The 23,530-nt window shown below is 45.2% G+C and overlaps 1 protein-coding gene across 3 annotated transcripts in view; it reads left to right on the forward strand.

Annotated features, from left to right (window-relative positions):
- The window catches only part of CCDC127 (coiled-coil domain containing 127), a 267,130-nt gene that overhangs the window by 122,856 nt on the left and 120,744 nt on the right, over positions 1 to 23,530 (forward strand). The window contains exon 2 of one of the 3 annotated variants that reach the window (XM_040353432.1): positions 11,060 to 11,123. The exons of the other annotated variants lie outside the window; for them this stretch is intronic. The gene's annotated coding sequence lies outside the window, so the exon portion shown is untranslated. The remainder of the gene's footprint in view (positions 1 to 11,059; positions 11,124 to 23,530) is intronic. 3 annotated transcript variants of the gene reach the window in all.

Here is a 23,530-nt window from a genome sequence, read left to right on the forward strand (position 1 = left end):
CTGGGCTCAGCCTCAGATCTAGCAATGGGACGTGGCTTAAATTCACACACACCCCCACAAGTAATTTGGGTACAGTGTTGCATGACCGCGCAATTGTCATTCAAAGTGTGACAGCGCTGAAAGCTGGAAAATGGCTTGAGTAGGAAGGGGGTGAAAGTGCCCTGTATTGAGGTGGTTAATGTACTTTTTTCACAAAAATATCAAAGCTTTCCATTAAATCTACATACACTTCACTTGTCATCAATGTTTCCAAACGTATCCATTCGTTTTGCCTTACTTCCTGGTCAGAAGTGTGTGATGAGCATTTTCACTGTTCACACATAGGGCAGCCCATCCACCTGAATGGGCTGCTCTACACGCAACAATCGCCCCAAAGAAGCTTCAGGAATTTTTTTTTTTTTTTTTTTTAAAGCAGAGCATGGTGCTTTTTTTAAATGTGATTATTGGTTCAGCGCATTTCTGAAATGCAGGGAAACGCACAGATGCGAATGGAGCCTCATTGTTCTTGTGTTAATGCACCATTTTACTCTTTTTAAGACCCATTCACATCAAACATAGTGGAAGCGCACATTTTCCTTTGACACACATAGGCCAACCTGTTGATTTCAATTGTACTACATGTGGCTAATGGGGGACATCTTGGCGTTTTGTGGGTTGCGTGTTTTATACTGTGAGTTTTGCAGCATTTGCCACTAATTTTTTTCACATGGCGGTCATTGTAACTTTTTCTCTCTCACGATATTTGCACAATAATTTTTCAAACGCCTTTTTTGGGGAAAAAAAACGGTTTCATGAATAACAAATAAAACGGTAAAGTTAGCCCAATTTTTTTGTATAATGTGAAAGATTATGTTACGCCGAGTAAATAGATACCTAACATGTCACGCTCTAAAATTGTGCACACTCTTAATCTCCATAGGCGACGCTTTCATTTTTTTTAACGGGTTACCAGTTTAGAGTTACAGAGGAAGTCTAGTGCTAGAATTGTTTCACACGCTCTAACGCACCCAGCAATACGTGGCGGTAAAACACTTTAGTAAAAAGAAAAATCCTTGCTGGTTATTCTGAACTGTGCATGTGAGTAGAGACCAAGCTCCACAGTTCACTAAATGTCTTGCTCCAGACTGCGCAAGCACAGTTCAGAATCAAAGACAAGGAATTTTTTTTCCTTAAGTATTTTACCGCCATGAGGTATGACCAGGTCAGGAGTTATTTAAATAGGGGTAACCTGGATGAGCAAGACACATGGAGGCACTAAGGGGTACTCTACAGAAGGATACAAGGGAGCTTCTGGAGGTAATAATTTGGTACCTCCAGAGTGCCCCCTCTTTTCCTCTACTGCTGGCAGCAGCTGTAGGTAGTTCTGTGTTTACGATGCTTCAGTTTATGAATGTGCAGGAGTGTCTGTCTCCTGTTCATTCATCTGCAGTGCAGCTAGGGCTACAGAGAAAAGGAATGGGGATGTGTACTCTGTTTTAAATATGAGACTCCAGGGGTCCACCTAGACCTGATATTTCACCAAAGTGTGCTGGAGAGCTTGCCAACTGCATACCTCTAATGGGCATTGTGATTATTTTGAGTGGTTCATTGTAACGATTACTTTCCAAATAGAACTGCTCCTCACAAGCGGTGACGAGTTTGACGTCACCGCTTGTGAGGAGCAGTTCCGTACCGGTCGGAACTCTGTTTTTGCTGTTATTTATCTACTAACCTGTAAGTGAGATATTTTATTTATTAAATCTTTAAAACGATATCACACCATTGTGGCCCCCTTTTTTCTTTGATGGTTGGATCATTGCCCTGAGTGCTTCTCTGAGGATCGCTGGATGTGAAGTTTCCCTTCAGCAGCTGCACAGTCATCATTCACGATTTCTTTGCTCTTTATTCACATGAATCTGGTAATGACCAGTGTGTTCTGAGGTGGAGGTTTATGTCACACTGTCCATTTGCCAGTCACTTGGGGTTGTCATTTACCTGTATACCATACAATATCACACCATTGGAGCTTTTCTTTTTTTTGGTTCACTATTGCTGGATTATCGGGTGACTGTGTCTGGCTGGGGATCTGTTTTCCTGTCTAGCCCAGGTGTATGGCTATCTGCTCGTGTTGATCCTTTGGATCATTAACTCTGGTAAGGGTCTGCAACACCAGGACACCTGGACTATTTTGGTTTCTACATTCCTGTGCTGGAACACGTTCTCATAAGCTGTCTCTACACTGAATTGTTTACCATATCACCTTTTCACATTTTTATGTACATCTGAAAAAATTCTTTAGACTGTTCATTGGACTTTTTCTTTTGTTATTGGTATTATTTTTTCACTGGTGATCTGCATAAGACACAATTTTTTAGCGCAACTCCATCTTTTACCTATATCATAATAGATTATAAGGAACCATATAGGAGCAGTTCCTGGTTAGAGTTTACATACAATTTAATCAATTTCTTTCTTTCTCATCACACATTTTATGGCTTTTCTTTGATGCCTTTTCTCCAATTATATTGGAATAAGGAAAACCATAGTATAAGCACATTCTCCCTATAGGATGCAATGAATTTTTATGACATGCATATCGACAACAAAACAAAGACATATTGCTTGAATCAAATGAGAAATTACAGTTCAAATCCACTTGTCTGATGTAGGTCATTCAGCAGGGACAAAAAGGGATTCAACAGGGAGATAATTAAGGAACAGGTTGAGTGACTGAGGCGGCCAGCCAGGACCAGGTACCTACCTACGTGTACAAATGTCAGTGTCACTCACAACTTAGACTGAGAGCTAATTGCCTTATATACTACCCAGTAACTGCCACCAATGCCCAGCTCATTAAATTAATGAATGAAGCATATGCAGCAGCTAATTGAAATTCAAAGAGCAAAGAAGCTTTGCAAAGTTTGGTCACCTACTACCCAGGCTTACTAGTAGGTGACCAAACTTTGCAAAGCTTCTTTGCTCTTTGAATTTCAATTAGCAGCATATGCTTCATTAATTTAATGACCTGGGCATTGGTGGCAGTTACTGGGTCTGATGTAGAAGATAATCAGTATCATGTATATCAATCATCATGTGTATGTATGTTGTATCACCCGACCCACTTGCCATTATGCCATAACATGTTCTTAAAGCGGAGGTTCACCCTAAAAAACATCTACCGTATTTATCAGCGTATAACACGCACTTTTTTCCCTTTAAAATCTGGGGAAAATCGTGGGTGTGCGTTATACGCCGATCCCCGCTTTCTGAGCACCACCGCCGACATATACTGAGTGCAGTACGGTGTTCAAAAACAGCGCGGAAGAAGCGAGAGGACACCACGAGGATACCACGAATGCCGCAGACGGATGCCGGACCGGACAAGGCCGCCGATGGACGCCGGGCAACTGTGAGTAACTGTATCTGTATTGTAAGTATTTCTTTTTTTTTCTTAGGATTCTCCTCTAGGTTTGGGGTGCGCGCTATACGCCGGTGCGCACTATAGGGCGATAAATACGGTATATACCATTACATGCAGCATACTTTCGTCAGCTACAGTATGCTTCTTTTTTTTTTTTCGCTGTACATACCGTTATATAGTTCTTTTTCTTTTCTCACTCTAAGTAAGTTAAACGATCACTTTAAGCATCATAACCAGCTGCTGCCACAACTGAGATATCCATCTCTTCAGTGGCCGGTCCTGTACACGATAACGGCGGTCTCCACGGCGGATTCGCCGCGTGATCGCCGTTATTGGTGACGGGAGAGGGTCCCCCCCCCTCCCGCCGCGCCCTCCGCCGCTCACCGGAGCCGTCCGTAGCAGCGGAGGTGATCGGGTCCTCTTGCTGCCTGTGTGGGGATGCGAGTGAGGGAAAAATCGCCCCCACCTGTCCCCATAGCTCTGCTGGGCGGAAGTGACGTCAAAACGTCAGTCCCGCCCAGCGTCCTAAAGAAACATTTTTTTTTTCGTCATTTGAAAAAATGACAGTTTCAATTTTTTTTTTCTTTTTTCTTTATTTGCATTTAAGTCTAAATATGAGATGTGAGGTCTTTTTGACCCCAGATCTCATATTTAAGAGGACCTGTCATGCTTTTTTCTATTACAAGGGATGTTTACATTCCTTGTAATAGGAATAAAAGTGATCAATTTTTTTTTTCAGTGTAAAAAAGTATAAACTAAATAAAAATAAATAAGAAAACAATTTTTTTTTTTAAAGCACCCCATCCCAACGAGCTCGCACACAGAAGCGAACGCATACGCGAGTAGCGCCCGCATATGAAAACGGTGTTCAAACAACACAAGTGAGGTATCGCCGCGATCGTTAAAGGGTAAAAGTTTGACGCCATGCCACGAGCGGGCGCAATTTTTAAGCGTGACATGTTAGGTATCATTTTACTCGGCGTAACATTTTCTTTCACAATATATAAAAAAATTGGGCAAAATGTATTATTGTCTTATTTCTTTTTCAAAAAAAAGTGCGCTTGTAAGACCGCTGTGCAAATACGGTGTGACAAAGTATTGCAATGACTGCCATTTTATTCTCTAGGGTGTTAGAAAAAATATATATATAATGTTTGGGGGTTTTAAGTAATTTTCTAGCAAAAAAAAATGTTTGTTTTAGTCTCGTAAACACCGAATCTGAAAAACAAGCCCGGTGGTAAAGAGGTTAATGGAGCACATATATGTTGTATGTTGTATGGTGTGTGTGTGCACGTGTGCCGGCAAAATGCACCTTTGCCTGAGTTGGCAAAAATCCTTGCACCGGCCCTGCCGGTGAGGATGAAGAATGTAAGCCGGCTCCCAGCCCCGCGAGCCCGGCCGTGTCCCGAGTCCGACACGCAGCCGCATACAGTAGGAGGCGGAGCACAGAGTGGGCGGGGACATTGTACACGGCACATGAGGAGGCTCTGGAGTCTGGACAGGAGGTAGGAAGGGAGTGGGACTGGGAGACTGTCATCTGGTGTTATATGCCTGGCCTGGCCCTGGGTCTCCCAGCAAGAATTATGAACTTTCTTTATAAGGCTTACTAACAACAAATCAATAAGGGATGTAATTTAGATAAATAGAGATGTGTGTTGCTATATGCTGCTGGATACATATTATTTTGAGATATATATATATTTTTTCATGATGCATTTGGCAATTAAAGTATATGTCGAGCCAAATTTCCCACTTGTTTTTGGATCGAGGGGTTCAAACCCCTGTTACTGACATCTGAGGCTTCTTTAGAGAGATTTAACATCACTTTCTGCAGTGCTGAAAACTTTTTTACAGACAGGAAGTGAGGGGAAATTATTTGAATGGAGCCTGGATTGAAGTGCAAACCTAACTGAAGTCCTTATCCTTACCTAAGGATAAGAAAACTTAAATTGCAAAACTTGAAAAAAAATGTTTTGACTTTACTTAAACTATAATTTTCGGAATGTAACCTGTAGATTTTGCCAGGTTTTTTTTTTGTTTTTTTTTGTTAACTATGTAATTGAGAAGTAAGGGTCTTTCCCTGTACTGTATTTCTCAGTTTCAACCATAATGTCCAGTTACCATCATCAAAGTGGCGCTCACAAGCGTAAAAAGAAAAGGGAAGACACCAGCAAAACTGAGAAACTTCCAAAAATCCCAATTTTTTTTAATGTGCCCAATGTTGGTCAGAGCTCTACAGCAGACCATAATGCAGAAAAAGTTGATGAGGCAAGCCCAGAAAGCCTTGACCCCACAATTACTGACATGCCAGAACAGGAGCCATTGCCACTTAGCATGTTTCCCCTGAATGAACCAAGTACAAGCCAGGAGTTAGGTGGTGTTACTGAGGAAAATATTGAAAAAGATTATCCTGAAAGTGAGCCACTTTAGTAGTGACATAGCTGTGCTAACTGACATTGCATCTACAAAATATGCCACAGACAGGGCAAACTTCCCAATTACAATTACAGATGCACATATGAAGAGATTTATCATCACAAATGGTCCTTGCAGACCTACAGGGCCCTTTCCTAGAGACAATGATGAGGTGTTTTTCAGTAAAATATTATGAAAAAACAACAAAAACAGGACTTAACCACTTACCCCCCGGACCATATTGCTGCCCAAAGACCAGAGTACTTTTTGCGATTCGGGACTGCGTCGCTTTAACAGACAATTGCGCGGTCGTGCGACGTGGCTCCCAAACAAAATTGGCGTCCTTTTTTTCCCACAAATAGAGCTTTCTTTTGGTGGTATTTGATCACCTCTGCGTTTTTTATTTTTTGCGCTATAAACAAAAATAGAGCGACAATTTTGAAAAAAATGAATATTTTTTACTTTTTGATGTAATAAATATCCCCCAAAAATATATAAAAAAACATTTTTTTTCCTCAGTTTAGGCCGATACGTATTCTTCTACATATTTTTCGTAAAAAAAATCACAATAAGCGTTTATTGATTGGTTTGCGCTAGGGTTGTCCAGATACCGATACTAGTATCGGTATCGGGACCGATACCGAGTATTTGCGGGAGTACTCGTACTCGCGCAAATGCTCCCGATACCTAAATAGAATACTTTTTTTGTATTTATCAACATGTTCTATGAAAATTCTTTGAGTTTTTTACTACTGCGTGACAAGCAAATAAAACATTTTTATTCATTTTTACTCATTTTTATTCTTTTATAATGTCTTGAGTTAGAGTTCTTCATAATTCTAAAGAAAATATCCTTAGTCTGTATTGTGGTTTGAAAACTGTCACATGACATTTAAAAAAAAGTATCGGTATTCGGTATCGGCGACTACATGAAAAAAAGTATCGGTACTTGTACTCGGTCCTAAAAAAGTGGTATCGGGACAACCCTAGTTTGCGCAAAAGTTATAGCGTTTACAAAATAGGGGGTATTTTTATGGCATTTTTATTAATATTTTTTTTACTAGTAATGGCGGCGATCAGCGATTTTTTTTTTCCGTATTGCGACATTATGGCGGACACTTCGGACATTTTTGACACATTTTTGGGACCATTGGCATTTTTATAGCGATCAGTGCTATAAAAATGCATTAGATTACTATAAAAATGCCACTGGCAGTGAAGGGGTTAACACTAGGGGGCGGGGAAGGGGTTAAGTATGCCTGGGTGTGTTCTTACTGTGGGGGGGGGGGGTGGCCTCACTAGGGGAAACACTGATTTTCTGTTCATACATTGTATGAACAGAAAATCAGCATTTCCCCTGCTGACAGGAACGAGAGCTGTGTGTTTACACACACAGCTCCCGGTCCCCGCTCTGTAACGAGCGATCGCGTGTGCCCGGCGGCGATCGCGCCCGCCGGGCACACGCACGGGAGTCGGGGGCGAGCGGGGAGCGCGCGCGCGCGCCTCCGGCGGCGCGCACGCGCCCCCTAGTGGCGGCTATACGATAGGACGTATAGCTACGGGCTCTCGCCCAGGAGAGCCGACCTGCCGCCGTATAATGACGGTGCGCGGTCGGCTAGTGGTTAAACTACCAATTACCTGGCTCTGTTATTCTCCTAAATTGAATGTTGCATACTGTGAACCATGCTGGTTATTTGGTGACCGTAAAAAACTAGGCTCTGAACCAGCATGGGCAAAGGTGATACAAAAATGGAAAGGCTTGTCAACAAAAATACAGTTCATAAAACATCTCAAACTCATATAGATTCTTGCCTAATATATGATCAGTGGCGTAAAAAGAGAACAATTGATGAGGAAAACGAACAACAATTAAGAAAAGAAAACAACTTTTGGAGAGATGTTTTAAATAGAATAGTGAATGTCACCTTAACTATGGCTATGAATAACATGGCCTTCCGTGGCCACAGAGAAAAAATAGGAGAAGTCAACAGTGGAAATTTCCTGGCAATTATTGAGCTGCTGGCTGAAATATGATCCCATATTAAAGCAATTGCTACAGTTACCAAAGGGCAAAATCAAATACCTTAGTCCAAAAATTCAAAATGAAGTAATAGACATTTTGTCAAAGCAAGTTCTGAATGACATTTTGTCTGAAGTGCAAAACGCACAGTTTTACTCATTGATTATAGATACTACTCAGGATATCTCTAAATGTGATCAAATGAGCCAGGTGCTCCGATATGTTTCTATTGAAAGAGATCCAAATACGAGAGTAATACAAATTAACATACATGAGGCATTTCTTGGATTTAACACTATTCATGACCAAAGTGCTGCAGGTATAGGAAAATAAATACTTGCATTTATCGATGATAAGGAATTTCGCTGGATAAGTGCCTTGGTCAGGGCTATGATGGTGCTGCCACAATGAGTGGAACCTATTCTGGTGTGCAGACTCAAATTTTGCAGAGAGAGGATAATGCACTTTATTTTCACTGTGCAGCACACAATCTTAATTTGGTCCTCCAAGATGCTGTGGCAGAGATTACGGAGGTCTCAAACTTCATGGGTGTGGTTCAACATTTATACAAATTTTTTGGGCACAGTGGAAAGCGGTGGGAGATCCTGTCTTCATTTACCAGCGAATCCTCTGTTACACTGAAGAAATTGTGTCCCACACGCTGGTCATCTCGCTATGAGTCACTGCTTGCCTTGCGTTTTCGTTATGCAGATGTACTTAAAGCGCTATCAAAAATAAGCCTTGTAGCTACCAAAAAAAATGAAAGAGAAGAGGCAATGGGGCTGAAAAAAAAATTGGAGTCCTTCCCATCTATATTTCTAATAGTACTTCAAACTAAAATATTCACAAGCATAAATTCTCTGTCTAAACTCCTCCAGTCAGAAAGCTACTCATTTCATTAAAGGGTCACTAAAGGAAAAAAATGTTTTTGCTGAAATGACTGTTTACAGGGTATAGAGACATACAAGTTAACTGATTCCTTTTAAAAAATGATTAAAAATAGATTAAATTCAATCCTATAATGTGCCTACAGTTTCACTTTCGTTTTTAAACTGGTTTCATGTTTATGTGAAGTAAAGAGACCCACAGAACAAAAACAAACAAATGCAGGGCAGTGTTTTGTTTTTAAAATGAATCTGATTGGTTCTGTTAAGTTTTAGACACACAGTAATGACAGCTTAGACCTACAGTGAAAAGCTCACAGTATGATGGTTATAAGGAAACAGGCAACCAGGAAGTGTGGAGATCAGAGCAGTTTTACAGCAACATCAAAGCAAAAACGAGCAATGAGGACATGAAGCCAGTACTGCAGTAAGGTAAAGGAAGCTATTTAGCTAAAAAAAAAAAAATTCCTTTAGTGATCCTTTAAGAAAGTCGTGGATGAGATATCCAATTTCAGAAGCAATTTTGGGGAAGCCAGAAATAATGCAGTATTGCTTGCACAAAAATTGAATATTGCACCCAGATTTGAAGCAAAACTAATTCGCACTGTCAGAAAGCATTTTGATGAATTGTGTGTTGATGAGAGGTTAGAGAACCTTGAAGAACGTTTCAAAATCAACATTTTCTATGGGTGTTTAGACATAATAGTAAGCCAGTTGTCAAACAGGTTCCAGGGACTTAATAAGGTTGTTCAGCGGTTTGAAATAATTCAACCTGCAGTTCTAGCATCAGCATTGGATGATGATTTGTTTAAAGCTGCATCAAATCTGCAACAAAAGTATGAAAAAGACCTCATCAACTTTCCCTGGTCAGCTTCTAAGTTTTAGATCAGCACTTAAAGAGGACATTCAGAAATTGTCCTCTGTGAAGGATCTTGCACATTTGCTCTTAGTTGAGAATAGTGCTCTTTCTTCAAATCTGCCAGATGTGTGCATAGCGTTGCTTTTATTCCTAACACTACCTGTGACTGTGGCCTCAGCAGAAAGATCCTTCTCAAAACTAAAACTAATAAAGAGTTATCTCAGAAGCACTATGTCTGAGCAAAGGCTTTCTGGGCTTGCTATCCTAAGCATTGAAAATGCTAGAGCAAAACAGCTGGACCTAAACAGCATTGTGGACACTTTTGCAGAATTGAAGGCACGCAGACGTGTTTTCTAAGATGTGGTGTTTTGTGAGTATACAAGTTGAAAGAGTTTTTAAAGTTCATGCTTGGTTTTGTTGCCATAGCCTTTCTCATTTTGGTTAAACCATGGGGTCTATTTATAACATATTCGCAGAGCCATTCACCCTCCTGAAAATTTCAAAACATTTCTTCTTTGCCACTGCAATGTAATATTGTATTTTGACTACTAGATGGAGCTGAGCATAGGAAATATTCTATAAATAAAACCCTTTGGTTACAGTTTGGCAAAACCATAAAGTGGAACTTTAGGCAAATATTTGAATAAATACATGTTAGAATTGGCAGCTTATGTTTGAATGAGCAGACATAGAAGGGGGAAAGGTACAATGGTGCAAACCTGACTGGCTTTCTAAGATGGCTTTGATGTGTGAAACAGAAAACTGGCTGAACTGAATTATAAGTATTTGGCAAATATTTTGTCTGAATGCTTATATGTATATGTCAGCTATTTACTTTGTTGTGTTGGCTAGCGTTCCACTTTACTGGTTTAACTAGCCTAGCCTCAGTCGTTGAATTGGCTGGTTAACCAATACATTTCTTTTTACATACCTGTACACAGCTGCCCATGTGCCCTGTTTGAGCATTGCAAATCAGGCAGAATTTCTTTTTCTTTTTTTTTTTTATCCAGTCAAAATTAGTTTTCTGCATATACTCTTTTGTACAGTGTGTGTAGACCTTGCCCATTTACCCATCTAAATCTTCCTGTCTGATGACAAATTGCACCTTTCTAGTCAATTAAATCAGAGGATGGCAGGTTTTTGGCTTCTGCACTGCCTGTTGGGCTGGAAAACAGCTTTGGAGAGAAATGGATAACATCAAATAAAAGAAATGTAGTAAGATATTGTTAATTTATCATCATCTTATCTACATATTTTAGATCAAGATTCACTCTTTTTCAGGTTGACTTTTTCTAATGTTCTGTTGCCTTACATTTGGCTTGTTTTTGGCTGTTGGTTATTTTTAAAGACATGTTGAAAATATGCACGTTAAGCATCAAGGTCTAAATCAAGTAGGTGTAAACTCAAAAATGAAGATTTTAATGCCAAGTTAAAGTGCATAGATTACAATGTAAGACCTAATTTATTCCTTCCCTTACAAGGTTGCCATCTTGTTAATCTTCCTCTTAAACCGCCGCAGTTTGCCTTGTTTGCCCTTTACAAATCGTGAGTATAAAAGAGTAAAAGTAGTGCACACAATACTTTGAATTTTGCATTTTATTTATTATATGGTTATTTAAATTTTTGTTTTGCTGTTCAAAATTAATATAAGCTGTTGCTTGGGTACTGTGCCACATGAGTGTAGTAATGTGTTGTTCAATGGCATTAGTTCACTTTTTTTTGGAGGGGGGGGGGGGGCCCATACAACATTTTGCTATGGGGCCCTGTGATTTCTAGTTACGCCCCTGCCCACGTTCATTAAATGAGGAAAAAATAAAACAAAAGTCCACACAGGATTCCCAGGCAGGGGTTTAAACGTTATTCAGGCAACTGAAAATACCAACCCACCTGGCTACTCTTTAACGGCACTGCTGCCACAGGTACTGGTCCCTCAAACCAGCAGCTCCTCCAGACCCACGGTCCTGGATGCACACGTCTCCGAAGCCCTTCAATGCATACAGCATCTGTCCGCACACAGCGTCTGTCCCAACACAGAGACACCAGCAGCCAGCTGCACACACTCCACCTTCCTCTCCACTCTGCTCTCACCAGTCTCTCATTATATTGGTTGTGTGCACCTGGGCACACAACCTGCTGGCTATTCATAATACCTGGACACAGGGTTGGAGATCCCATCCCACCCAATTCTCTGCAGGATCTCCAAACTACACAGCCCCATTCGAACTTGGCTTTGAAACAGAGAAAATTGTTTTGGCAGCTTTCTCCGGGTTCTGCTATGCTGTGTAGTTCTACAGTCCACTGACATGCAGACTCTGGCCCAGATTTAGGTACGACTTGCGCGGGAGCAAGTGTGATTTGCGCCGCGCAAGTACGGATTTGCTCCCAGGCAAATTTGCGGGTGACCCAGAAAGCAAGCTAAGCCTGAAATGTGCCATTTTTGCACGGAGGCAGTTTCTCTGCCCCGGCGCAATTAAGGGGCAATTTTGCTCAGGGAGCAACTTGCGCTCTCATGGTTTTCCCTCAGCAAATATGCAAATTAAGAACTGCCACTGATTCATAAACTTGCGCGTGTGAGGAGCATTTTGCTCCCAAAGCGCGCAAGCTGTTTGGCCGGGGCAAATTTGCACTTTATAAAAGCAGGGGCAAGTTAGCAACAGATGGCCACAGGTCAGCTGGAGAGCAACTACAGCACTCCTCACCGTGTGTAGGGACTACAAAAAAAAAAAAAAAAAACTTTGAGCATAAACTAAATATAGAAAAGCTCCTAATCTGAGCAAAAAAAAAATATCCCCCAAAAAAAAAAATATATAAGCATAATCAAAATAAATAGAAAAAGCTCATTATATGAGCAGCAAGGGATAGGTAAAAAAATACAAAAAATAAAAGGAAAATATATATATATTTTTTGGACATCCTTGTGCCAAGGGTGCCCCGGCTCTGGCTCCTCAGTCTGCGTGGTTGAGTCTGTGGTGGGGATGGAGCCTGGGCTGAGGATGGAGCCTGTGGTGGGGATGGAGCCTGTGGTGGGGATGGACCCTGTGGTGGGGATGGACCCTGTGGTGGGGATGGAGCCTGTGGTGGGGATGGAGCCTGGGCTAAGGGAGGAAGCCTGGGGTGGGGATGGAGCATGGGGTGGGGATGGAGGGGGGGAGGAGCATCAACCCCTACTTCCTCACTCCTGGCAGGTGGTGCCTGCATGCCCTCCATGGCGTTGGCCAGGCGGGTGAGCACACTGTTGGTTTGGGCCAACATCCGCAGCTGCCGGGTGGTATTGGTCCTCTGCTGCCGCCGGGTTAATCTCCCCTCCTCCCGCACAGCAGCAGTGTTGGCCTCCACCGCACCTGCCAACCTGCTCACCTCCGCTGTTAGCAAAGCGATGGCGCCCTGCTGCTCGACCATGCAGGTGACCATGGCTCCACAGTTGGCACTGACTTCCTCCAAGCTCTCAGTATCTCGTATCCCCCGGTCAGCATGCAGGGTGAGGGCCTGCTGCAGAGAGGAGGAGGAGGATGCCAGGCTGTCCGCCACCCGCCTCAAGTCTCCCACCATGTCCCCTATATGGCGGGTCTGCCGGGCCTGCTCCTCCTGCAGACCTTCACAGAGGCTGGAGGGTACATCGACCGGTTTTACATAGAGCCTTCCTTGGAGGAGAGGCTGGGGCATGAACTGAGGGAGAAGAAGGGGAGGGGGCCACACTGGAGGGGGGACACTGGAGGGGGGGGACACTGGAGGGGCTTGCCCTGGAGGGGGATGATGTTATGGTCGGGGGGGTGGTGGGGAGGTCAGGGATGGTGGGATCCTCCTGGAGGTACACAGATTCATCCAGGTTGAGGATAATGGACTCCTCCACCACTTCCTCCTCCCTAGATGGACTATGGGCGATATCCTCCTCCACCAACATGCCCAGGATCTGCAGAGGGCCTGACTGCACCCCATGATGTTCTGGGGATGGCGTGGGTCACCCTACAGCCGACGACGGCCCAGCCTCATCATCAACATCTGTGGATGACACAAAAAAAATATGTTGCTGGAGCAACACACTTATCATATGTTCCCTTCTACCCCCTCCCATGATACACAGCAGATATGAGAAACAAAAACTTGTTACATGTTCCATTCTACCCCCTCATATGTTCACTTCTACCCCCTCCCATGATACACAGCAGATATGAGAAACAAAAACTTGTTACATGTTCCCTTCTACCCCCTCATATGTTCCCTTCTACCCCCTCCCATGATACACAGCAGATATGAGAAACAAAAACTTGTTACATGTTCCCTTCTACCCCCTCCCATGATACAGAGCAAATATGAGAAAAAAAACTTACCAGTCCCCAAGTCCCGAACAGTGGAGTCATAGCCTGGGAGTCCCTCCACCTGCTCCAGCGCTAAACTCTGTGCGATAACCTCCTCCTCTGGATTTAATCGTAAAGAGCAGGCTGGTCCGCCTCCCGTGCCCCTGCTATGCTTTCTGATTAGGACAATTTTGTCCCTGACTCGACGACGCATGTCAGTAAAAAATTTTTGTATGTCCTCCCAGGACCTCTCCTCAATGCCCAGGGCATTTATGTCCAATGTAATAGCCTCATATATTGCCCTCCTTTGGGCTACGGTGGTATTCTTCCGCTCTGAACCAAAAAGAACGGCAGTATGGCGCGTCAGTGCCGCAAGCAGTATATCCATCTCAGCGGAGACAAAATTTGCTTTTCTTTTTTTTTCTTATCAGGAGGTGCCATCTCAGAAAAAAGGGCAAAATTACCTTGCTCAGGGGGGGGGGTGGAACAAGCAGGATGTAATTTTGCACAGGACCTGCGCAGGTCTGCCACTATTTATTTGCTCAGTGCAAGCAGCTGGGCAGAATTTGCCCTGAAAATAGGCGCAAACCACTGCTGAGTGGAAAAAAAGATCATTTGCATAGGGCACACCCACTTTCACTTGCGCTGCCTTAGGCCCTGATTTTTGCCTTACAAAGGAGCAAGTTAGCAGACAAAAGGAATCCAGAATCAGGTGGCAATCTTTCCAATTTGCCCCAGCGCAGAGCAAATCAGCTGCTCTTCACATGTGCAACTAAAGGGCAAATCTACCTGAATCTGGGCCAGTGTGTCTGTTTTTGCTCCCTTTTTATAGTGACAGGGACTCTCACTATTACATATCCCCCCCTTTGTTTCGAACCCGAAGGGGGCGGAACACCAGCACACGTCATCAGGGTTGGGACACCTCTGTGCCGGCTGTCAGCCACGTAGGCCCAACCCTTTTTTCAGGTGCGCTTCCAAGTAAGTCCTACCCTGACTCTCCATGTGATCCCACTTGTTTCTATCCTACGATTTTTCCTCCTTCTGGGGTTCTTGGGCTTATCTGCTTTTCTCGGGGGAACTCTGCCCTCCCTGATACCCTCACTTTCTTGATATAGGGAACCTGTTCCTAATACTTTGCCTGATGGGGAACCACCTTTTCTCTCAGTGACCCCAGATTTTCCCATTACAATAGTTTTTTCTTTATCGTACATCACGGGACACAGAGCGGCATTCATTACTATATGGGTTATATGGAGTACCTTCAGGTGTAGACACTGGCAATCTCAAACAGGAAATGCCCCTCCCTATATAACCCCCTCCCATAGGAGGAGTACCTCAGTTTTTCCGCCAGTGTCTTAGGTGTTAGTCATGGTTTAGCTTGCCTCCACATCCTTGGGATTAGGTGAGCTAACCGGTTCTGTCCAAAAAAGCCTCAGCGCTAAAGTGGTCAGTAACCGGACCCCAAACCCTTGGGGTATAGCCCATAATGCCTTTCTTTTTAGAGAGCTGGACCCTGGGCCCAGAACTTAGAAACCTTTGGGTGCCTAATGTTTCTGTTGCCAGAGTGCTATATGGGCCCAGGACAGTGGATCCTTCATAGGAACCCAGGGCCTGAAGGTCTAGACATCCCCACCGAGATGGGGGAAGATTGGGCCTCTTGCTTGGCAAAGTCCTGCGGCATGGAGCAGGTAAGTGAGGGGAAAACTTGCGGAACTTGGTTCTTAGCAGGTTTTTTCTGGGGGGTCACAGGGGACATGCCTAAAGTTATGCACTGCATCTGGCAAACTAGTCACATATCATAAAGATAGGATGGCTCTATATGTATTATTCCCCATAAGATGTGACCTCCCTTGTAGTGTTGGAAAAGCATTGAGTGGGGCCTGTGTGATATAAAAGTATATGTGTGTGTCAGAGAGCTGTGCTTACCTGCAAGCCTCCAGGCGATGCTCCATTCAGTCTTCCTCCTCACGGCCTGCAAAGCAGGCAAAACGCTGACCTCCTCATGGTTGCAGGCTGCAGTTTGCTGGAGCAGAGAGGTCCCTTCCTCCCAACCCCACCCCCCCCCCCTGTCGGGAGGGGCATTTCCTGTTTGAGATTGCTGGGGGGGAAGGGCGGGTCAGTGGCTTAAGGAAGGGGCGGCCCTTCCTTGTTTGTTCCATATAGCTCATTCAATACTTTGGAACTGAGGAGGAAAGACCAGAACGGCAAGCACGGGGCGCCGAGGACACACAGTGGCCAGAAAGAATATTGCAGTCTTCAGAAAGACTGTTTTCAAGCCTAGGAATAGGCTGTTTCTTTTCCATCTCATAGTTTTTCTTGCAATACTACTCAGGGGGACAGAATGTTTTTTCTTTCCTAGATTTGAAAAAAAAAAAAAAAAAAAAAAAAGTGTCATCTAGGGGAGAGGAAGCATTTTTTATCCCCCAAACAGGTGTTTGGGCATTTAACTATTTATAAGTCCCAGGTACCAATAAGTAGCAGGTGTACCTCGGTATTGTACCATGGCATCAAAAAACAAGGGTACAAGAGGTGGGGATTCCCCCAGAGAGTCTGAGGTCTCGGACAATGCTATGCCGCTGCTTTCCCCACAGGGAGCCTTGGGGCCATCGGGATCTGGGGCTGGAGCTGACGCGGGTCAGTCCAACCCTAAGATGGTCACGGAGGAGGTATTACTCACCTCTTTAAAAGAGATGCAGAAAAGCATGGGTAAAATGATAGCCGCAGCTATGCGGGGCAGTAAGCGGAATAGATCTCCGTCGCCCGAGCGCGGACCCTCAGAAGAGGAGGTCCTTTCCTCAGGGGAATTGGACGACCTCTTGGACAAGGACCAAGTAGGTTCAGGGATCGAAGATCCGGATACAGAGGAGTCTGGGGCAGTCTCCCTGAGGGAGAGCTGGTGGATTCAAGGATTGTCGGACTTGGTCCATAGGGCATTCAACTTGCCAGTACCAGATCTCCAGGTATCGACGGTTTCAGCTTTGGGCTCACTGAGGGCGCCTCAAAGCAATGCTGTGTTTCCGATCCATCCTCTATTAGAGGGAGTTTTGTTCCAAGATTGGAACAAGCCAGATAAGATCTTCTTACCACCTAAGAAGTTCTCTGTCCTATATCCTATGGAAGAAAAAATTTCCAAAAGATGGGCTACTCCTGCAGTGGACGCAGCCATCTCATGTGTTAACAAATCGTTAACATGCCCTGTAGAAAACATACAGGTGTTCAAGGATCCAGTTGATAAGCGCTTGGAAGCACTACTTAAGAACTCCTTCACTACTGCAGGGGCAGTAGTACAGCCAGCTGTGGCTGCGATTGGGGTCGCTCAAGCATTATCGGATCAATTTAAGCAGATGCTTAAGCTTATTCCTGCCCAGCAGGCAGAAGAATTTTCGGATGTCCCTAAGGCCATATGTTTTACGGTAGACGCAATCAAGGATTCTATCCAGCAAGCGTCACGTTTATCGTTATCCCTTATCCATATGAGAAGACTCTTATGGTTAAAAAGCTGGGAGGCTGAGCCCCCATGCAAGAAGCTCCTGGTAGGGTTCCCCTTCCATGGAGGACGACTCTTCGGAGAAGACCTAGATAAATACATTCAGACCATTTCAAACGGCAAGAGTACTCTCTTGCCAACTAAGAAGAAGGTTCAGGGGCCTGCGTTTAAACGACAGTATTCCCCTGGGCAGGGGCCCTCTAATGCCAAGCAGTATCGACGGCCTCCTGCAAAAGCAAACTTCGGCTTCAACAGCAAATCACAAGGACAGGCTGTTAGAGGCAAAAGGCAGTGGTTTCGCAAACCAGCAAAACCAGCCCCCAAGCCAACCTTATGAAGGGGCGCCCCCACCCACGAAGGTGGGGGGAAGGCTGCGACTCTTTTCAGAGATTTGGGAAGCCAGCATTCCCGACGAGTGGGTACGGTCTTCCGTGGCCACAGGCTACAAATTAGATTTCCTAAAGGTTTCCTCCTCCTCATTTCCAGGAGTCGAGGATTCCAAACGATCCGCCTCGGATTCCGGCCAGTCCTGGAACAGGGGCTGGGTTTCTACTCCAACCTATTCATCATCCCCAATGGAGATGTCAGGCCAATTTTGGACCTAAAGATGGTAAATGCATATCTAAAGATCCGCTCATTTCGGATGGAATCCGTGCGGTCAGCAGCTGCCACACTCCAGAAGGACGACTTCATGGCGTCCATAGACATAAAGGATGCCTACCTTCATGTTCCAATTTATCAGCCACATCAAAGATATCTACGCTTCATGGTGGCTTCGCGTCACTTCCAATTCGTGGCGCTTCCCTTCGGGTTGGCTACGGCCCCCCCGGGTGTTCACGAAGGTCCTAGCTCCGATCCTAGCCAAGCTAAGGATCCAAGGGGTCACGATCCTAGCATACCTGGACGACCTCCTAGTCATAGACCACTCGTCTCCCGGCTTGGAGCGAGCAGTGGCCCTCACGGTCCAATACCTCGAGAGGTTCGGCTGGGTCCTAAATCGAGAAAAGTCAGCTTTCCAGCCCACAAGGCAGTTGGAATATCTCGGCATGAGATTAGACACAGAACAACAAGGAGTGTTCCTACCTCTGAGGAAGGTAAAAGCCATCAAGGAATTAATCCTACTGGTTCTAAGCAAGAAAGAACCGACTATTCGCCTATGTATGAGGTTACTAGGCAAGATGGTGGCCACGTTCGAGGCGGTACCATACGCCCAGAGCCACACTCGCATCCTACAGGCAGCCATCCTGTCAGCATGGAGCAGAAGGCCACAGGCCTTGGATATCCCGTTGCCGCTCTTATCAAGAGTCCGACAAAGTCTGTGTTGGTGGTTAGACCCTCAGAATCTACTGAAGGGGAAGTCTTTCAGCCCAGTGGCTTGGAAGATAGTGACCACAGACGCCAGCCTGACGGGCTGGGGAGCAATTTTGGATGGTTGCACTCGCCAAGGTACTTGGGCAAAGCCAGAGAAGCAGTTGCCCATCAACATCTTGGAGCTCAGAGCTGCTCGACTAGCCCTCAGGGCTTGGACGTCAAAATTGCAGGGGTTCCCGGTGAGAATTCAATCAGACAATGCCACGGCCGTGGCATACATAAATCACCAAGGGGGAACCAGGAGTCAAGCCGCTCAGAGAGGTGAGCTTGATTCTCCTATGGGCAGAGGCGCATGTGCCCTGCATATCGGCAATATTCATTCCAGGAGTGGACAACTTTCAGGCGGACTTCTTAAGCCGCCAGACTCTATGGCCGGGGGAATGGTCTCTGCATCCACAAGTCTTTCAAGCACTCTGCCAAAGATGGGGAGTGCCGGACGTGGATATCATGGCATCGAGACTCAACAAGAAACTAGACAGGTTCATATCCCGCTCAAGGGATCCGATGGCCTGCGGAACCGATGCGTTGGTTTGCCCTTGGCATCAGTTCAAACTTCTTTATGCGTTTCCCCCGCTCCAGTTACTACCCCGCCTGCTGCGCAGGATCCGGGTGGAACACATACCAGTCATCCTGGTAGCTCCAGCATGGCCCAGAAGGGCATGGTACTCACTCATCCTAAAGATGGTAGTGGGAGACCCTTGGACTCTTCCTCTACGGCCAGACCTGCTATCGCAAGGTCCGATCCTCCACCCTGCCTTACGGCATCTAAATTTGACGGCCTGGAAGCTGAATCCCTGATTCTCAGGGGTAGAGGTCTGTCTCAGAAAGTAGTCTCTACCCTAATCAGAGCCAGGAAACCGGTCTCTAGGGTGATTTATTACAGGGTCTGGAAGGCCTATGTAGGCTGGTGTGAGTCCAAGCGATGGCTTTCTCGCAAATTTACCATCGATAGAGTATTAAGTTTTCTCCAGCTAGGAGTGGATAAAGGATTGGCATTAAGCACAATCAAAGGACAGATTTCTGCTCTGTCAGTGTGGTTTCAGCGGCCGCTGGCCACCCACTCGCTGGTTAAGACCTTCCTTCAAGGGGTCTTACGTATTAGACCTCCAGTTAAATCCCCGCTTTGTCCGTGGGATTTAAATCTTGTTCTGTCAAGTTTACAGAAACAACCGTTTGAGCCGTTGGCTGAAATTCCTTTGGTTCTACTGACAAGGAAGTTAGTATTTTTGGTTGCCATAGTTTCCGCAAGAAGAGTTTCGGAGCTAGCGGCCTTATCCTGTAAGGAACCATATCTTGTTTTTCATAAGGACAAGGTCGTTCTCCGCCCTCATCCTTCCTTCCTACCGAAGGTCATATCCAGTTTTCATTTGAACCAGGATTTGGTATTACCATCCTTCTTCCCTAAACCTACTTCCAGAAAGGAAGGGTTGCTGCATACCTTGGATATTGTCAGGGCCATGAAGGCCTATCTTAAAGCTACAAAGAAGATCCGGAAAACAGATGTGCTGTTCATTCTACCGGATGGGCCCAAGAAGGGGCAGGCAGCTGCAAAGTCCACCATTTCTAGGTGGATTAAGCAATTAATCACTCAGGCCTACGGCTTGAAAGGGTTGCCTCCTCCAGTATCATTAAAGGCTCATTCTACTAGAGCCATGGGCGCCTCCTGGGCAGCACACCACCAGATCTCTATGGCTCAAGTTTGCAAGGCGGCAACCTGGTCTTCTGTCCACACGTTTACAAAATTCTACAAGTTGGACGTAAGAAGGAATACTGATACTGCCTTCGGGCAGGCAGTGCTGCAGGCTGCAGTTTGAGACCCTCGGATTCCGGGGGCTCCTCTTTTTTGAGTTAAATTTAAAATTTAAAATGATTTTTCTCAACTAAGTTGGATTTATTATGATTTGAGTATATCTCTAAATTAAATCCTTTTGTCTTGGAGATGTTCTCCCTCCCCTCATTGTAAGCATTGCTTTGGGACATCCCATATAGTAATGAATGCCGCTCTGTGTCCCGTGATGTACGATAAAGAAAAAGAGATTTTTAATACAGCTTACCTGTAAAATCTTTTTCTTGGAGTACATCACGGGACACAGAGCTCCCACCCCTCTTTTTTGAGGACCATTTTGGGAGGCATACTGCTTGCTACAAAACTGAGGTACTCCTCCTATGGGAGGGGGTTATATAGGGAGGGGCATTTCCTGTTTGAGATTGCCAGTGTCTACACCTGAAGGTACTCCATATAACCCATATAGTAATGAATGCCGCTCTGTGTCCCGTGATGTACTCCAAGAAAAAGATTTTACAGGTAAGCTGTATTAAAAATCTCTTTTTTTGGTTTAACAACTGAGGTTACCCATGGCAATTAAACCCTCGTTGGCAGTATAGACCATTAGATCACCAATTTTGAGATTTCAACTTCCGATACCATCAGTGCTTGGTTCAGAATTTGTTAGGACCCATCCTGAGGAGAGACCACATACAGACGAGTGACTATGCTCCACGGAACTATCACCAAGCTCCACCTCACTTGCTGTCCAAGCTCTATGGGTGGCTGTCCTAACAAATGACACTGACCCAAGCACAAATCATTCCCTATGGCGACAATGCCAACTGGTGTATGCATTACCTTGCTGTAGAAACCAACTCTTTCAGCACTCTCTCCCACAGTGTCTCCGGGTACTTTAATTTGTACCTTTTGTGCGACTGACAGGAAAAATCGCTGCTATTGCCATGTCCATTTCGGTCCCTTCCTTCATGTCAAGGAAGGGAGAGGCAGTGTTCATGCCCTCTACTGACCACCGCTCAGCTGCACTTTGGACTGCATCAGCAGAAGTTTTCCTAGTCACCGCATCAGGCGGAGAGACTTCTGATGTTTTCAAACGTTCTGAGTGCCTTACATCCAAACCGGTAACTGGAAGCACCCTCTCAGAGAACCTTGAGACCATCTGCCACACTACTAACAAACATGGTAACAACCAGTTCCTCTTGTGATTAACATCAAGCATAGCCTGTACAACTTGGCTCCACCTACTGGTACTACTCAGTACCACCTTGTCCGACCATGGTGGATACACCCAAGTGTACAGCAAATTGCCTTTTTGGACTTCAAGCATTTTCAACAATACATTGGTCATCTTAATGCGATCCACATCTACATACAAGACCTTTCTAGGGACTTTTCCATTATCAATGACGTGGAGGGGCTCATCCACTGAAGCTGGAAAGTTAGAGACATTTACAGCGACCTCCACCTCACTGGTGGTATCGGTCTTCACAGCCTGGCGCTTAACTAGAGCGCCGTCAGATGTACGTCTCACATTTATCCCTTCTGCCACAGCATCAGTGAGCCGCTACAGGTCATAAGTCACATTGCCATTTTTGCACTCACTATTTTCCAGAGGTTGGGCTGCGGATAACACAACTGCCATGCATGCGCCCTTAACCAGTCCTTCTGACTGGAGGGGATCAATCTCTGCAGGGGCCAACACACCCTTGGTCACTGGCCACCCTGCAATCCCTCTGTTGGGCATAGCAGGTGCTATGTCCACATCTGTGTTGCGTAACCTAGCCTTATCCAGCATGGCTATCAATTGTTTGGCCCCACTGTCCCAGTCAGTGGTACTTCCCTGACAGGCATTCTGCAGCGCTGCATCACCTGTTCCAAGAGGCACCAAAGGAACCTGGGACTCATTACCCAATACAGTACATTTGCCATCTCTATACGCATCACATTGTACAAGCACATTGGGACGATGCTTCGTTACAAACCTCAGGGTGCAATACACTATTTTGACCAGATTGTTCTGGTGGCGCTACCACCTCATCCAGCTTTACACTACAAGCTTTAACTGGGTGAATAAATTGTTCACCAATCTGGTCACATACCAGGCGGGTGGTCTGCACCCACACACTCTCATTGTGTGGTGCAATCCCTCCTTGTTCCCCCAGAGTAGTGCCAGAGCGGTCCTGGACAACCTCCAGTTCCAACACTGGGAGATCCCTGGAGGTTTCCACGGTTGGCTCTGCCTCTGGCGGTCACGGAAGACATCCTACTCCCAACCTTTTCAGTAAACACATTGCCAACATTATTCTCAAATATGACATTTCCAGAAATATATTTCTCAACCTTTAAAGGATCACCATGACATGTAGACATAGCTGTAGCTATTGTGGGTGGCCCCTTACCCACTAGAGTAGCTCTACAGCTGACCTGGGAAACCCTCCGCTCCAACACTGTGGACTCCTGGGAGGTTTCCCTGGGCAACCCCACAGCACCTGTCTCTGTCACTAGGGAACATGGTATACGGATTTCTTTGGTCACCCCTAGTACAGCTCTTCCAGCACTCTGCTGGATTCCACCAGGTACATACAGAGTCCCCATGTCCTTTTTAGTTTACCCTGTACCTCCCCCTACTATGGGTAGCACACTGTAGCAAGTCCACCTGTACTGCGGATCTCCCCACTGAACACACTTCCACTTCATTGGGTTCTGTCCCATAAACTGCAACAGTCTTACCAATTCCTGTAGTCAGTGTCATAGCCTTCATTTGAGTGTGTTGTCCCTCATCTGTGGTGTCTCCATAGGCTGACTCTTCCATGTGGTCATGGAGAAACACTGCAGCCTTTCCAGACCCATCAACACCCCCTGCTTGTAACACAGGATCCCTGTTGCTAGGGGTAACCGCAGACCAGCACTTCAAAGATGGTTGGCTACACCTCATGGTGGTTACAGACTGTTGGGTCCTTCTTTCTGGGCTGACCACTTCACATAAGCGGCCATAATACAGGGGTGACAACCG

This window comes from Rana temporaria, chromosome 5, assembly GCF_905171775.1.
Source record: "Rana temporaria chromosome 5, aRanTem1.1, whole genome shotgun sequence".
In the NCBI taxonomy this organism is placed as follows: Eukaryota; Metazoa; Chordata; class Amphibia; order Anura; family Ranidae; genus Rana; species Rana temporaria.